Consider the following 18,564-nt stretch of genomic DNA (forward strand, 5'->3'; position numbering starts at 1 on the left):
ACCATGAAACACAAATGAGTTGTTCAATCATTTGTAGTGGATTAATTTTATGAAAAAGGAAGTTGAAGTTGAAACTCCACACCCTTGACATTCTTATTCCTCTAAGCTGGCTATCACGTATATAAATCCTTCTATGTGTGTAGTAGCACTACTTTAAGGCTCAGGGAACTTGGGTGCTCAGTCAGTAAAGTGTCTGACTTCAGATCAGGTCATGATCGCACAGTTCATGAGTTCAAGCCCCACGTCCAGCTTTTGTGGGCTCTGTGCTGACAGCTCAGAGTCTGGATCCTGCTTCAGATTCTGTGTCTCCCTCTCTCCCTGCTCCTCCCCCACTCATGCTCTGTATTTTTCTTAAAAATAAAGAAAAACATCTTTAAAAATGTTATTACCAAGTGAATTCTAGCAATACACTTCAAAGCTGGATTGCTTTTTATCTATTACTTTATTCATTACATGCTACCTAGGAGTATGAAAAAGGTATTATCACCAAAATATGTTATTGCTTCTAATTTAGGTTTGTTTTCCTCCCTACATGCTGTGAATTAATTCTTGAAATACTATATGCATTAAGCATGTGACACATGAGAGGGAGCTAACATTTGACACTGCAGTGTTCATTTTGTGAAGGAGACACATGATAAACATTTATCAACTACTATGGTAAAGATACATTGTGAGATACAAGGAAAGTAAAGCTAAAATATAAGGAGAAACCGCAACAAAACCATCCAAGGAGTCTACATCAAGAACTTTATAAATACAGTCAATAGTTGATTACCTTATTTATATATAACATTGAAAAAATCAGTTAGATTATGGCAGGAAACATTCTATAACTACACAAAGAAGGGAGGATAATATTTAGAGTAAGAGAAAAAAAAATTACTTTTACCCATATGGAGCTTGAAATGATAGTGGGACTTGGTGTTTTCAAATATTTGATAACTGTCAGATAGACAGTCCACATCTAGGACTAATGGGAGAATGTTTTAAGAAGCCAAGTGCCAATTAAACCTAAGGAAGAATTTTCTATTAAATGAATCCATTTGAAGATGAAATGGATTGCCACTGGAGGAGGTGATCCATGATCACTGAGGATGCCTCAGTGCGTTGTGGATATCTGGCCATTTATTAAGGGTGATGCAAAGGAAATAGGATAACCCAGAGGAAAGTGTATATTGATGGGCTTTTCAGAGGTGCAAGGATATTTCCTGTTCTACTTGGTTACATTGAAATATCAACTTGATTACAATCGCGAAGTAATTTAATTTTAAAATTCTAGGAACAAACAGAGCATTCTCACAGGAGACTCTATGGCTTTTTGCCTGCTGTTGCATTGGGCATGGTCTCAGGAAAAATCTCGATAGAGGCTATAGGATGGCAATGCAGTTTTAATAATTATATCTAGAGGCAGTAAGATTTTATACCACAGCTATTATGATCTGCTCTTTGGGACCAAGATTATAGAAAATGATGGGGATCCTGAGTAAAGACTTCGGAGGGAAAGAATTCAAGAATTTGATACATTTGCTATGTGACATTTAAGATTTGAAGAAAATTTGCAATTTGTGCAAATTTTTAAAAATCTCCAATGAAAAGTTGCATGAAAAATTGCATTTTATAGATAACTTGACACTATTAAGTGTCCTATTTAAAATATTAAGTTCCTATTTTTAAAATATTCCTCTTGCACCACGGCAATATTGTGAGATCGAAAACCGCAACATCTTTTAAAAGCTATCTTGATATGTTACTGATCCATAGTGTCATGAATAGCAGTGAAACTTTTTCAGAGAATTTTTAAAAGTTTACTTTATGTTGTACTATTATCTTCATAATTACATCCCATCTTACATTGCTACTACTCTTTGTACACATTAGAAATTTGAGAATTGCACAAACTGTCAATTTATTCCCACAATCTCCACTGTAATCTGAAGGAGGTGGGTCCTGCCTCCACAATCAGATTTCATGACAACTGAATGCTCTTATTTAAACACATTCCTCACTTTTCTTTTGTCACTGGTGTCCTCTCCAACTCACACCCCCAATTTCTCAGTGTAAACAGATACAAAATCCTGGATATGGCGAGAAATGACTGTTACCTGCCCCATCTTCTCTTTAACTTTAGTGTCTCCTCCTTGACTTTTCCACTCAATTTTACAAAAACCTCCCACCAATTACCACCAATAAGAATGATAGATGATGAACTGTTTTTCTTTCTGTATTTACTTCCATATTTATTTTGTATTCTTTTTCTGAAATGTTCACTCTTGACCACTACCACTGATAGGTGTCTGGAACTCTCACTCATCATCTCCATTGTTCACTGGTGTCCTTCTTTTACTAACTCTCCAAGATAGGGTACAATCTACTCTGTCTTCCAATCCTAATCTCTGCCTCTCAGTATTTATTTACAGGGTTGGAAGCTGTGTCCTGATTCAATTAGAAAACAAAAACAAAAACAAAAAACCCAGAATAAATATTGACTACAAAATTTCATTTCGTTGTCAGAGTATAGAAAATGTCAGAACCATAGTACACTCTCAATGAATGTTGAATGGATTACATGTGAATAAACATTCTCCTTTTAACTACTGTTTCTCTCCTCCTGGGAGATGGAAGAGTCAATACCAATTAAAAGAACTATTCTGAACATCCAAACACAACATGATAAATTTACTCAGTCCAGTAATAAAGTAGTGATTTTTGTAAACACACCATTGAAAAGAAGTGAAAAGGTGATTGATTTAGGAATATGGAATGTTATTAAAAAGATACCGATCTCTATCATGTGACTTGCTTTGCATGACATTAAAACAAATAATCCAATCTTACCAGGCCTGTAACAGCAATCATATGATGTCCATCATAGAAGATGTGCTGTTCTTATCCCCATAGCAACATCTGTAGTACTTATGCTAATCACTTTAAATTAACCTTGATATATAAAAAAAAAAACAGTACCCTAGGGATATTGCTGTTGTTGTGGCAGTTCAGATGAGTAACATGATTTTCTAATAAGACTCCACAGCAAAATTAGGATAATAACAAGATCCTGTTAGCAAATTTTTTAAATATGCATTGGTTAAACCATAACAGCAGTACTAGCACAGGGTAATTAGAGGTATCAGAGATAATGAGCTCCCTTATTGATTATTGCTCTTCTATAACCCAGCATAGTTCAAGTAGAGGAATATGTCTAGAGTAATTTGCACTTTAAAACCACAAGATAATGATAGTTTTACATTTGTAATATTAAGTTTCAGTATGAACTTAGTGCTCTCTCTTTTTTTAATAAGAATATTTTCTATAGTTATCAGAGCTTAAAAACAAATTTTATCCAACTAGACATAAATCTATGGAGTTAAAACAACAACAACAACAACAATAACAAAAATCAAAGGCCTGTTTTGTAAAATATGCATCATTGTACAAATGAAGTAGTTGGGCTTTAGGGCAAATGCATGTATTTTCATTACTGGTCCAGTGAATTATGATTGTGTTTTTAATGTGATAATTAACAACTTATTTGGAAGTTTATACACAAGAGAAAAATAAGTATGCTATCAGATTTTGTAAAATGCCTAAGTGGGAGAACATTTCATTTTATTATAAATAAATTATAGAATTTCTTATAAATATCATCTTTATTTTAAAATATATTTTAATAAGATAAAAAATCAGACATAAAATTTTGTGTAGTTGAACTGCAGCAACTAAATTAGAAGGGAAGCATATTTCTGAAAGTAAATATAACTGCTCCTGTGCATTGAATTTTGAAGATTCCCTAGAGTAATTAAGTAATTAGGTTTGCTTCTGAACTGGATTGCTTAAATATGAGGTAGCTAATTTTCAAAATTGTGAATCCAAGTGCTACTTGGCCCAAGGGACTAGCACTTAAGAGGAAATATCACCTTTTGGGTAATTTGGGTTTGGTCCAGATCAATATATCAAAGACATCAAGATAGGTGAAGTTTTGTATTGAGTAAGTTGTTAGAATTCCTTGTGGTGAAAATAAAAAATGATTTACTGTCAAACACTAGAGATGGTGGTGATGTAGGGTTGGGAAGTGTATTTATTTCCTATTGTTTCTATGAAAAATTACCAAAAATTTAGGGGTTTAAAACAACAAAATTTCAGCATCTTCTAGTTCCGGAGGGAAAAAGTCCAAAATGGGTCTCACTGAACTGAAATCAAGGTATCAGCAGGATTGCATTCCTTCTGGAGGCTCTAGAGGAAAATCCTTTTATGTGCTATTTTCCAGATACTAGAGAAAATATCCACACTCTGTGGCCCATGACTTAATATCTCCATTTTCAAAGACAGCAAGAGTGAATGTAGTTCTTTCTTATTCTTTTCTGTCTCTCCTTTCCCAATTAGGGACCCCTCTGATTATACTGGGTCCACCTAGATAACCCAAACTAATCTCCCTAATTAATAGTCTCCTAATTAGCAACCTTAGTCCATCCACAACTTTAATTTCCTTATGTCCTAGGACCTCAGTTATTCATGGCTTTAAGGATTAGGGCATAGACATCTTTTGGCAGACATTATATTGCCTACTACTGGTATAATTGTCAAAAGATGGGCAAGTAATAAAGAATTCATTAGGTCATTTTTTTCATTTGCTCTGTGATGGAAATGATGCAATTATCTTCCATGGAACTAAATTCCAATTGTTGAATTATATTGAATGAAATTGGCATAACACAATGAATGTCTGACAACTATTTAGATTTCTGATTGAAGAAATAAAATTTTTCCAAGTTATGCTATTTCGGTATAGTTGACCCCAAAATAATGCAGGGGTTGGAACTTCAGTCCCCATATGGTCAAAAATCCACTGATAATTTTGACTCCCCAAAACTTAACTATTAATATCCTATTGTTAACTGAAAGCCTTACCAATAACATAAACAGTCAATTAACACATTTTTTATATGTTACTTGTATTCAATGCTGTGTTAGATGCTCAAACTCTGTTTTTCTCTCTCTTTTTCTCAAAAATAAACAGTAAAACAAGTAAAAAAAAAGAGAAAATCATAATGAAGGGAAAATACATTTACAATACTGTGCAATATCAAAACAATCTGTGTATAAGTGGACCTGTGCAGTTCAAACCTGTGTTGTTTAAAGTCAACTATATTGCTTTGTAAATGGACCACTCTTTAAAAAAATATGCCTAGTTGAGAAATTGGAACTGTTTTATCATGGAACCTCTCTATATAGCGAAGTAAACCATAATACCACCTTTACAATAAAACTACAGATATAGTGGTGCCCAGGTGGTTCAGTTAGTTGAGTGATGGACTTGGGCTCAAGTCATGATCTCATGGTTTGTGAGTTTGAGCCCCTCATCACCTTCACTGCTGTCAGTGGAGATCCCACTTTGGGACCCTCTGTCCCCTCTTTCCAACTTGCTCTGCCCTTTCCCGACTTGCTCTCTCCCTCAAAAGCCAAAAAACTACAGATATAAATTTAGCCATTGTCACTCCACTTTGGGAAAAGTCAGAAACATAAAAAACAAAATTACCTCCTCTATTATATGTATTTTTAAGTCACCTTAAATGACTTTTTAAGTCACCTTAAGTCACTTTTCAGAACATGGAAAGATACTTCGTTTATAATAAATTGAATCTTGCCTTAAAATTTTTTTTTAATGTTTTATTAATTTTAAGAGAAAGATAGGGACAGCATGAGCAGGGCAGGGTCAGAGAGAGAGGGAGACCCAGAATCTGAAGACAGGCTCTAGACTCTGAGCTAGCTGTCAGCACACAGCCCAACACAGGGCTCGAACCCACGAACCCCACAAACTGTGAGATCATGACCTGAGCTGAAGTTGGATGCTTAACCAACTGAGCCACCCAGGCACCTCAAATCTTGCCTTAATCAACATGTTTTAAGGTGAATAAGTTATTAAGTATATACACAGATGACATTAATATACTAGTAGGTAGAAGAAGGTATTAATTTGAAAGAAGAAAAAAGTTAAAATAAAACTCCCCTTTTTGAAGAAGTATAATAGGATACATTAGAAAATACAACACATTCAAGAAGAAAGATCATCATAACCTTGGATAATTGAAATCATTTTATACTATGAATTTCAATTTATGAAAGTAGAAAGATATTTTGTAGGGATATATTTCACTAGAGTTGAAGTTAAGGCTATAACTGAACACAATTAGAACATAAAAAATTAACAATGTTAGAATCATTAACAAAAGGGCTATTGAAGACAGCATACATAATTCTTAAGGCTCAAGGAGAATCATTTTAGTTTCACCAGTAATTACTTATAAGCCTTATCTTAAGAAAACGTTCACATTTTCAGAGGAAAATGTATATCATTTTGACAGACACATGAAAAACTCTTTGGTCTAAAGATTTTAGATGATGACTTAACTGACAACAGATATGCACTGTTAAGGTTTTGTATAATCAACTCAGGCCTTTATTTGTCCTGTAGATAAAATTAGACACTAAACTTCATTTTACTTCTCAATTAACCACCTGCACTTCAGGATGTAAACTGTACACAAAAGTTGCTCAATCATTTTACAAGGCCAAGTGCCCTAAAAAAAAAAAAAAAAAAATCCACTGAAATTGTGTCTCTGTACCATAGATTTCTATGGTTCAATTAATCGCAGGTAAGTTCAATTAATGTTATTACTTAAAACAGTCTGGAGGGAAAAAAATCCAGTTTATTTGAATCCTTTCTCTATATAAGTGTAGGTCTGACATACACTCAGTGTGTAGGATATGAGGGTATATCAGGTAATTTTTGTCCATGAACTTAAGACATGTGGACTTGTACAGTTATATACGGCAACATCTAAACCAGAATTGGAATCAGTTGCTTGAATCAACAAAGGGTGGCAGTGAGGGCTTTTTAAAAAATTAAATAGTCAGTGTTTGTTGAGTTTTTACTATGTACAAGCCTCTTTTCTATGAGCTTTACATCTTTTGACTAATCTAACGGTGACTGTAAGACTGCTATGAGGAAACAGAGGCACAGCAGACTGACTTATTTACCTGAAGTGATCCACTATTAAGTAATAAAACTGGAATTTGAACCCAGAAGGTTTGACTCCAAGTTCATACCTTTCTTCATGCTGTGTGCTTCTAATGTGGGCCCTAGGTCCTACGAAAGTCTCTAACTATGTAGACAAAACCGTTCTACAAATATGACTGTTTTAAACTGCATAAAGTCATTTTTATATGTAGAAGCAGAGAGATCTATATTCAGAATACTTTTGAACTTAAAAAGCCAAACAAAGAAATGGCCAGAGAAAGATTTTTTAAAGCATACTAATTTATGAGGTGCCTGGGTGGCTCACTCGGTTAAGTGTTAACTCAGCTCAGTTCACGATCTTACAGTTTGTGAGTTCAAGTCCCACATCATGCTCCCTGCTCTCAGCAGAGAGTCCACTTTAGATCCCCCATCTCCTGCTATCTCTGGCCCTCTCCTGCCTCTCACAGCCTCTCTCTCTCTCAAGAATAAACATTAAAACAATAAAAAAAAGACTTTTTTAAAAAAAGCATACTAATTTAACTTAGATATACTATAAAACCTTAGTCAAAATTGATTTATTTTAATATAAAGAGTCAAATTCATTAGCTTTTACTTTCAAAATAGATATGTATTTTCCATTTTAATTTACTTAATTTATTTTTACTGCTTTGAGTTTATTTATTTATTTTGAGAGAGAAAAAGGTTGCAAGTGGGGCAGGGGCAGAGAGGTAGAGAGAGAATCCCAAGCAGCTTCTGCACTATCAGTGTAGCACAGAGCCCGATGCGAGGCTCGATCTTATAAATTGTTAGATCATGACCTGAGCTGAAATCAAGAGTCAGATGCTTAACCAATTGATCCATAGAGGCTTCCGTGTATTTTCCATTTTTAAATGATTAAAGGTAAATGGATCAACATGAAGTGAAAGAAACCTTTAAATGTCTTTGTCATTAGGACTTTACCAATGTCTTTCTCTAAGAACTGACACCTGAGCTGACTTTTGAAGGGTGAGTTGTCATTTTCCAAATGGAGAAAATTGGGAAGGGTATTCATAAACAGTTACTGACACTTTAAAGCAAAAAGCTGATCATAGACTCAAAAATTTGAGCTCGGTCTACAAAACAGCCTTGTGTAGGTGTCTGTAGGTGAGCGACAGGCTTTTGGGAGAATGAAATTTTTCAAATCCTGTCTACAAATCTAAGTATGTTGGATTTCCTTCCATGAAAGACAGTGGGAAGAATATTAGAAGACAATGAAGGGAATGTGTCCAGATTTTCCCCTCAAGGTAAGTCCAGCACCTTTTCCAAGGATAGGGTTAAGAGTATGGAATAACTGCTAGAAAAAAGAAAGCGATCTTTCTATAGAAATAGAAGTAATAGCTAAGGTGTATTATGATGAGCATTGGACAATAACAGCAGTGATAGAAAAAAAGATACTCCAGATTCGAAGACACTGTAAGTTAACTGAGAGGGTAAGGTGATGATTAACCATGATGCCGATATAATAGTTAATATGAATAAATGATTGCCCTTTCCTAGATATGGTACTTCCCCTAACAATCACATGAGATAGCTATTTCTATTGTCAACACCATCTTCACAGATGAGACATGAAGGTTAAATAAACTGCCATGATTACAGAGCTAGTAAATGGAAGTATTAAAATCTATATACAGTCTGTTTATCTGTGAGCCTGCATTCTTTACCACAGTGTTGCAGCTTTCCTCTGTTATATCTTGGAGCAAAGAAAAGTGATGTCTCTGGGTTTCTTATTTTCTTAATATTATATAAGTGATGAGGTCCAGTAGCTCTGTCTTCTGTGGGGGCACAGCCCTCGTATCTATTCCTCTCCTTATAATGACACCAGTCTCATTGAATCAGGGCCCTACACTTGTGACCTTATTTAACTGTAAATCTCTTTAAGGAGAAATTTCTCCAAATCAGGGGTTGAGGGGTTAAGTCTTCAAAATGTGAATTTGGGAAAAACACAATTCAGTCCATAATAGTCACTGTGGAAAATTAGATTAATTTATTTTATACAGTTAAAAATACAATACTGATAGGAAAAATGAGGCAGAGACTTAGGTTTATGAATTATCACCAGTTGACATTATGGATGGTACCATCCAAGAAGAACGTGAGGTGAGAAATTAATCAGAACAATCATGAAATCTGAGAAATGCCAGTGTTTCAAAAGGAAGGAAAGAAAGAGAAAATGGTAAAGGAGAAGTGAAGTAGTAGAAAAATTAGAAACAGTTGATGCCATGGAAGGTGTAAATTTAATGGTTTGTGGAATTGTCAACAGCTCCAGATGGTACAAAGAAGTATAATGAGAATTGAAAAGTTAGTTTAATTTGGCAGTTTGGAAGCCTTTAATGATCTGAGCAAGTACAGTATCAGTAGAGTGATTAGGGGAATAGGAAGATAGTATTACATATGGTAGAGGGAGCAGTCAGTGTGGTCGACCCTTTCAAGACCCCTAGAGTGAAAGGAAAAGAGAGAGGAAGAGCCAAGGGAGACAGAGAGAGGTGAGCTGGTCTAGGTTCACATTGAGAGAGAACAAAAGCTACAGATTAGCCTTGGTTTACTTTTTCTTTGACTTTCTATGCAGCCAGTAACAGCAGTACAAAGATGTAGTGTATATAAGTTCAAAAGATCCAGTGAACAGATGCATCTCCTTATGATAATCTCACATACCTGCTATAGAGTGAAAACCGCCAGGCAAAGAAACCCAGGGCTTAGACTCACCATCTTTAGAGGCTAAGGCTGGCAGGGGTATTGTCGCATGCACAGAGATCCAGAAGGGAACATCAGCACGGAAAGGTCCATCCTATTTCTATATGAGAAAATTGTTTATCACTATCATACGCTCTTGAATCACTGGGCTCTACAAGAAATTCCAAAGCACTAGGCTTGGCATTGACTAGCATACAAGCAAGATTTACCTTACTTCACTTTTTTAAAAATAGAGGTGACTTGGACATGCTTATAGCTGAAAAGGAAAAATAAGAGGAGAGACAAAAAGATTGAAATATAGGAGAGAGAAAAAATACTCTCCATTGAGATCTTTGAAAAGGTGGATGGACATGAAACATGGTGATTCAGCTGGCAGTTTATCACAGAGAAAAGGGAAGAACAGACAGAACAGTTGGGGAAGGTAAATACTGAGCAAAAGGAGACAAGGGGAGTTGAGAAACTTCACTTTAATTTCTCCAGAAGGAGGTGGCAAAATAATCCCCAACGTGGCATTCGTGTGCAATAAATGATGTAACTCAAGGAGACTCGAGATTATTTGGAATAAAGTGGTGGAAATTGGTAAGTCAGGAAAATGATGTGAGACCACATGAAAACCAACCCCATAGTGATAGAAAGAAAGAGTGAAAGCTCCTGGTTTCAAATCCAAACTCTGCTAGTCTTTTAACATCATTCCAGCGACTCTCATACAAGTCTGAAACCACCTCAGCTAGGGTGGCTATGCCTTTCCTACAGGCAGGACACTGCTGGGACCCACAGAATCCTGGGTCTTCTGAGCTTGCTCCGCCACCTTTGCCTTCCGAAGGCCATGAGCTCTCTCCTAAGCCAGACTCAGCTTCCTTTGGACCTCTGGCTTCTCTCATAGGGCCTCCCTGGCACAGAACTGGGTGGGCACGTGGGAGCCATAACTGCATAAATAGACAAACCGTGCATCTTTCCAACAAATTATTTATTTACAGAAGTTGGAGCGCTGATACTGAGAATAAAACCGACCTAGGAATCAGAAGATTTGAAAATGTTTATTATTTTCATTAGAGCAAGATAAAACGCAGCTGTCCTAAATTCTCACATTTGACAAGAATCTTAAGTGGATCTTAAAAGGTAGGATGTCTTATCTATCTAACCTAACACATAACAGTTAGTTATAGTAATTATGTATTCAATAACCCCAGTTCCAGGAAGAAGGTTACGACTTAAATTATATTTTTTAAATGAAATGTAAAGTTGCATAAAAGTACTAAATGTAATGGAGTTTTCTTATTTTCGATCAGTTATGGCTGATTGCATAGTCCTTTATATTTTGAAATTTAAGGAAAAATGACGAGAAAAAGACGGTGTTCGCTTCATGGACTTGCTTTGAGGTCCCACTTTAATAGTTAACCTTTTCTGGAAAGGAAGCTTCACATATATGGGATGTATCTTGAGAATTAAAAGTGGTTCAGTCTGGGTGGTAAGTTTATGGGGTCTTTAATTTTCTCACTCTGCTTATCCGTATGCCCTAGTATTTTTCAATGGAAGTAGTTTGATATGTAAGTGAGCACAGGGCTGGAATGAAGTAAGGTCAGTTAAACCGTATCACTGCTGGGTTCCTAAAAATAAAATCATTCTCTTTACCTACTGTATTAACTTTAAAGGTCTCCACTGAGTTGAGCCCCACCCTCACTGTATAATCCTATTCCTTATGCATTCACAAGGCCCAGATCTGCTCTAGTTACCATGTGAGCTCCCATTTGCACGCACTTCCCACGTTCAGAAGCAATTTCTTTTGGTCTTCTTTAATATATATTTCCCCCTCCTTCAAGATCTTTGAGGTACCACTTGAATCATACCTCTTCTAAACAACCTTCTTTTGGTTCCTAATGCATGCTTCATCCTGTTACCGAATGCTGTTTTAGGTGAATAAGTCCCATTAAAGCTTATGCTGCATTCTGAGAGAGTCATTTAAAAGGGAAATATCTATATTAAAAATCTTGGCTAGCTGCTCCCCAGCAGGGTCCCCAAACTGGGTACAGATTTCGTCAGGTATATTCAGTTTTTCATGATGCTTTCATTACAACAGGATGTTTGCTTGAATGCCCTCACACCAAATGCCCCTCTTTTTCTCATTGAGATGCAGTGTTCTCTTATGCTGTTCTGGATCATTGGCCTGATAACTGAAACTCCGTCAGAAAATTTTTGTTGGCTAAATTTTAATGCTGTAAGCTTTCTGACATATGAAAGTAGAAAAACCTCAATAACGAAAGATGAGAATAGGCAAATGCCGTTACTGTCTGACCTACTAGTCTCTTTATATTTAGACATGTTTTTCACAGAATATTTCTAGCAGAATTCTTTTGCCTCACATTGTTTGAACAAGGAACAGAATCAGATAATTCTGTGTCATTTTAAAGGTTTAAATATCTAAATTTATGTTTTACTACATAGGATGGGTAATGAGACTTAAATATTTTGGTGTCAGGGGGTAAAAATCTGTAAAGGTGTTACTTGACTTATTTAGTCTTGAATTTTGTGGTCTCCTATCCATGAATGAAACACAATGCAGTGTTTTTTATTAATAGTGCCATAGCACCCTACTGGATGTAAGGTGAATATTGTAAAGTAAGAGATCAGTTTTCAAACCAAGAAGCTCACAGTTCCATGGGGGACACAGATTTTATACATGTCCTGCCTCTGAAGAAAAATTACACTAATAAACAATGGGTTGTGATAATAGATGCCTGTTTTAAAGTTGTATTGATTGAATTAAAGCTCTCAACGATTGGCACATTAATATTGTAAATCTAGAAAAGGAAAAAAATAACTAGGGATTGAAACCTTTAAAGACAACTTCTTCATGGAAGTTATAACCTTAATGGACACTGTAGACATTACCTCTGTGGAAAAGAGAAGGGAGAAGAAAAACCAAGTATTGAAAATTTTTGTTCTTTTGCAAACTTGTATTCAGGTGAGCCAGAATCTTTTCCTTTTATGCATACATACACTCACCCACATGTATATAAATGTAGGTGGTATGTGGGGGTGTTTGATTTCTTAGTACTTGGCTTAATTTTGCTTATGTCTGGATGCCAGTAAGCTTCTGTATTTTCAATCTATTAAGTATAAAAATATATTAACATAACGTACATCTTTCCTGAGGGAGCTGTGAAAACTTTTTATTCCTAGAGTTATATGTCTGTTGCAGGTCCTCAGGAGATGGATACTTCATACAAACAAAGGATAATTGATTTTAGACTGCTTTTCCTCCAAATATCATGTGGATCATGTGTTGGAAAGTTATCTTCACAAAAATAAGAGAGGAGAATACAAAACATCCCCTTGAATTCACATTGTCTGTCAGGCAATGTATCTAAGTCATCACATTCCAACAAGTTGGTATTTCTCTATAACCCCGTCTAAATTTTGTGGCATCTGCATGGTCTAAAGAGATTTATTTCTACCTTAAAAAAAACATTTTATTTGAAGGTATGAATACATTTAAAAGCATAAAAATTCATGACTAAATACTTTTCCCTCTGACAAAATCCTCTTTTTGTAGAATTTGAACATTTCTTTAAAATAGTGTTTAATATAAAACAAGATGAAAGTGACTGGATATCTTCTAGATGAATAGAATGGATTATTTTCTTTCAACCCATATCTAAACCTTTCAATAGCTTCTTAGTTTCTCAAATATGTGTTGCTTTTAAGAGTTACTTCAACTATGTCTTTACGGCAAGAATCTAATATAAAAAATGATGCTACTATTCTCAAAGCTTATAATGATGTCCATGGGGATGGAATGAGAATAATTTTTACGGGTTTTCTTCCTCAGAGTTATCAGTATAGAAGCTTTTTTTTCTTTCATTTTATAGGTGCATAGAGTCTCCTTACTCATAACGTGCATCTTTTTAATGAAAGAGATATATCACTTTTCTACATGTCAATCACGTTACAAAAATTATTTCAAGTTGCTAGAATAGTTGCTTCATTTGAGGAGAGGAAAATCACCTGTCACTACTGACAGAGAATATAAAGTGGTAAGGTCATGATGGTACATTTAACTTATAAGGCAAATTGCCTATCAATAGTAGAAAGTTAACAAATTACTGAAAAAACTTTAGTGACAAATTCTGTCTATTTTGAGTGGAAGTTTAAGGCACAGGCAATGACAACCACATTTAAAACAAATCACTGGTTTCTCACTCTTAGATGATGATGGTTAGCTTGCTTGGGCAACTCTTATGGACTGAATTTCTGTGTTCCCCCAAAATCATATTTTGAAATCTAATCCTCAATGTAGTAGCGTTTGGTGGTGTTATTACCTTTGGGAGGTAATGAGGGCAGCAGAATGGGCCTACATGAATGGGATTAGTGTCTCTACAGGAAGAAGCCAAAGAGGGGCGCCCAGGTGGCATTGAGCATTTGACTTTGGCTTGGGTCATGATCTCATGGTTTGTGAGTTTGAGCCTTGCATTGGTCTCTATGCTGATAGCTCACAGCCTGGAGCCTGCTTTGGATTCTGTGTCTCCCTGTCTCTCTGCTCCTCCCCTGCTCATGCTCTGTCTTTCTCTCTCTGTCTCAAAAAATAAACATTAAAGAAAAAGAGTGGAAGACCAGAGAGCTAGCTTCTTCCTTTTCCATCTCAGGAGAATACAAGGGGAGATCAGGAAGAGGGTTCTCACCAGAATCTGAGCATGCAAGCACCATGATCTCAGACTTCTAGACTCCAGAACCATGAGCAAATACATTTCAGTTGTTGGTAAGCCACCCAGTTGATGGCATTTTGTTACAGCAGCCGAGGCTGATTAAGACAACAGGCTACAAAAGGAAGCATGTAAAGTAAGAGAATTTAGTGTTTCTGGGGCTGTGGGGGAGATGTCTCATGACTAACCTGAGTCACAGTGTTGTGCTATCTGATCGAGTGTTTTCAACTAATTAGAAAGTCAGGTAATGACTCTTTTCACCAAAGGAGGAGATTATTAATTTGGCATTTAGCTATGAGGCAGAGGCATTTGCTGCTGAGAACAAAATAAACAGCTGAGTGGAGAGAAGGCAGGTTGTAGGACAGGACATGTATACAAAGCCACATCTAATTTATGTGAAGGAGGAGAGGGAATGTGTTAAAAGAAATTGCACTCCTTATTTACTAAGAACTTAGATTCTAGTGGTAGAGAGGAATGGGCTTAACTCCTGCTTACATTCTTACTAGATATGTAATCTTTCTTTTTTTTTTTTTTAATACAAGTTAGTTAACATACAGTGTAGCCTTGGCTTCAGAAGTAGAACCTAGTGCTTCATCTTTGACATATGACACCCAGTGTTATCCCAAAAAGTATCCTCCTTAATGCTCATCACCCATCTATCCATTTTCCCTCCAGTAGCCCTCAGTTTGTTCTCTGTATTTAAGAGTGTCTTATGGTTAGCCTCCCTCTCTGTTTTTATCTTATTTTTCCTTCCCTTCCTCTATGTTTATCTATTGAGATCCACAACCTTAGGTAAAGTATTTAACTTTGATCTCCACTTTCCTCAGCTGTAAAATGGACATTATAACAAACCTGCCATGGGAGTTAGAAGAATTAAACATAGTAATGAGGGTAAAACTCCAGTGTTAATATGCATTTAGTGAATGGTATCTTTAATGTTTATGATCAAAATAAACCATAAACATTTGAAGAGCCAAAAGTTAAGACAGAAGTAGTTGTTGTTATTGTTGTTGTTTCCCAACAAATAGCAATAAAAACTCAGATAAAACAACTTCATTAAACCACTATAATAAGAATAAGTATGTGGTCAAGACACGAGAAACAAAACAACATAAAACAAAAATCAAAAGACAGAGATAATATCAGAAAAGATAGAAAGTTTAACTGTTTTCACGATGTAAATTTTATGATGTATTTTAAAATAAAATATTATACATGAATCTATTTATTGAAAAATATAGGGGGAAAAGCATAACATTTAAAATATTTACGTCCTGTAAAGAATTTGGCTCCAAGTGGGATATGAATGAAAAGGAAAGAACACCGAAAGGCATCCTCTGAATCTAAAAGAAGAGAAATTCAAACTAGATCAAAGTCTCTTATCACTAGGTCCTTAGTGACAAGGAAATGAAGAATGTTGTTATCAGAAGTTCATTTTAGAATATTCATAGTGTGCTGTATATGCATTTGATTCAGTTACTGAATGCTAAAAATGATACAGTTTTCATTTTAGAGTATACTTTCACTCCCTCTCAATAGATTCTTCTTTCATTTTTATGTCTCAAGTTTAAGAACCCGTTGTTATATACCTAATTCTTTTTGTTCAAGGTGGGGTGAAAACAAATGACCTATCTTGTATTTAACAGAATTTCCATTTCATAACTTTATTTGCTGCAAACAACCAAATTCTTTTGGGAGATAAAGCTTTACACATTAATAACTATTTATGTCTTAGTATAACTGAATTTACAAACTTCCGTAATAAAAAAAGGAGTAGAGCATTGACATGGGGAATATAAACCAGGGAAATGGAGATGCTTCTTACAGGAAGGGCAGTGCCCTTCAAGTGAATGAAGGTAAAGAGGGAGATTGAATATACTTTACCATAATACCATAGGCCAACTCTATTGCCATCTTTATTCTTGCAGAAAGACAGTATTTTTTGAAGTAGTATCTGCTCTATATTTTATTTCTTAATAATTACCGTTTTCCCATGCTATCTGCACTTTGAAGCTTATGTATTCATTTTATAGAATACAGGGTAGGTCGAGCCTAGAGAAGAAAGGTCAAAATGAGCTTCATTTTTATTTTTTATTTTATTTTTTTAATGTTTATTTATTTTTGAAAGAGAGACAAAGCATGAGCAGGGAAGGGGCAGAGAGAGAGGGAGACAGAGAATTCGAAGCAGGCTTCAGGCTGAGCTGTCAGCACAGAGCCAGACACAAACCAGCTCGAATCCACAAAGTGCGAGTTCATGGGCAGAGCCGATATGGGACAACGCTTAACCAACTAAGCCACTCAGGCACTCCGAACTTCATTTTTAAAAATAAGATTTTGCATGTACCCAAACTAAGGATCGCTTTCATGTGCAAAAGCCAGATAACTTGAGAGGGAAAAGGAAAAGAGGTTTTCAGATTTTTAAACCCTATGGAGGTTGACCATGGAGTAAGTTTTAATGGGGAAGTGGAGAAAAGGGCAGAAGATAACATAGGGAAGTGACCATGATGACCAAAATAAGATAGAGATATGAGTGGAGCAGTTAGGGAGAAACAGTCCCTAGAACGGTGTTTTCTAGGTTAACTGTGGCTCAAATGTAGCATCAGAGAAACCTAGATAATAGAGTGTCTGCCAGGGCATCATCAGAAGAATCTATTATCTCTATATTCAAAATATTCAGTATCTGAACGTTTTCTGCTACCAACAATCTCCCTTTCTGGTCCAAACCCCTCCCATCCTTCCCTATGTTATTGTCATTGTTCTAAACTGTCACCCCCTGCTAGTCTCTCCCACAATCCACCCCGTGCACAGTATCACACACAATGTTTCTATTAAAAGTAAATCATATTAAGTGATTCCTTTACTCAGAACTCTCCAGTGGTACCCCATTTATTTCTAAGTCAAAGCTAAAGTCTTGAGTTTACAAATACATTTCCAGTGACCTGAACAATACCTAGAATCTAATAGGAAATCACCAAATATTTGTTGGATGACTTAAGAATAAATAAGTAAATCCCTATCTCATTCAAAGTTAAAGCTAAGGTCCTTTTCGTTGCCTATCAGGCTTTAGAATTCTACCCTACACACTCCCACACTCCCGTTTCATGCCTAATCTCTCTCTTCCTCACTCTTCCTGGCTAGACAGAGTATTTTCCAAACTGAGCAGGCACACTCTTACATAAAGATAGGAAAACTGGCCATTTCTTTTACCTGAAATGCTCTTCTGCAAGACAGCTGTGTTCCTTCCTGTTTTTGCTAAAGGCTTTGTCAATTCTTCCCTATTTTATTTACAATCATATTATCCACCCATCCCTCTTTTCTGCTGTATTTTCTGTATAATATTTATCATTATGTAATATGCTATATATTTTACTTTTTAATAAATCACCCCTTTCTCTATCTCCCAAATGTAAATGTCAGTATTGTGGGTATTTTCATTTCATTTATTCACTCCTTTTCTTCCAGTGCCTAGAACAATGGTATTTGGTAGGTAGTAGGCACTCAAAAAGCATGTATTGATTTAATGAGTGAATCAATTAATAATATGAATAAGGTCTGGTTTGGATCACTAAGGAGCAGAGGATGGAAAAAAATAAATTAGAAACTTTGCAAGATAAAATGGAAAAAAAATCCTTGGATATCACTCCTAATGCTGTAACTAATGAACTATATCATCTTAAAGTACTTCCTGTACTTCCTCTTTTTAAAATTGTAATGCCTCATCTACAAGTAAAAGTTGTGTAAGATGTTCTAGAAGTTCCTTTGCATCTGTGCTGTATTTTTTTTTTATTTTCATGACAGATTCCATATTCCATTCTCTGCCCCATTTCAGAAAATATTTATAGTTATTTAAGTATTTATGTCTCTATATTCGTCTGAATTTTCTCAGAATTACATGTAACATAGCACTTGCTAAAAGTTTTTCTTTCCAAATATAAATAATCACAAAGAAGAAATTTATAAATTTTGCGGTTAGGCTTTCCAAAATAATGATGACATGAAGGAGAAAAAATACAATTCACACACACAGCTGAAATTTATCATAAAAAATATAAAGGAAACTCCTCTTCCGGGCACTTTTCTCCAGTTGGTCTAAGGACATACATCATCGTGGCT

Source organism: Hyaena hyaena, unplaced genomic scaffold (genome assembly GCF_003009895.1).
Source record: "Hyaena hyaena isolate Hyena2069 unplaced genomic scaffold, ASM300989v1 scaffold_132, whole genome shotgun sequence".
NCBI lineage: Eukaryota > Metazoa > Chordata > Mammalia > Carnivora > Hyaenidae > Hyaena > Hyaena hyaena.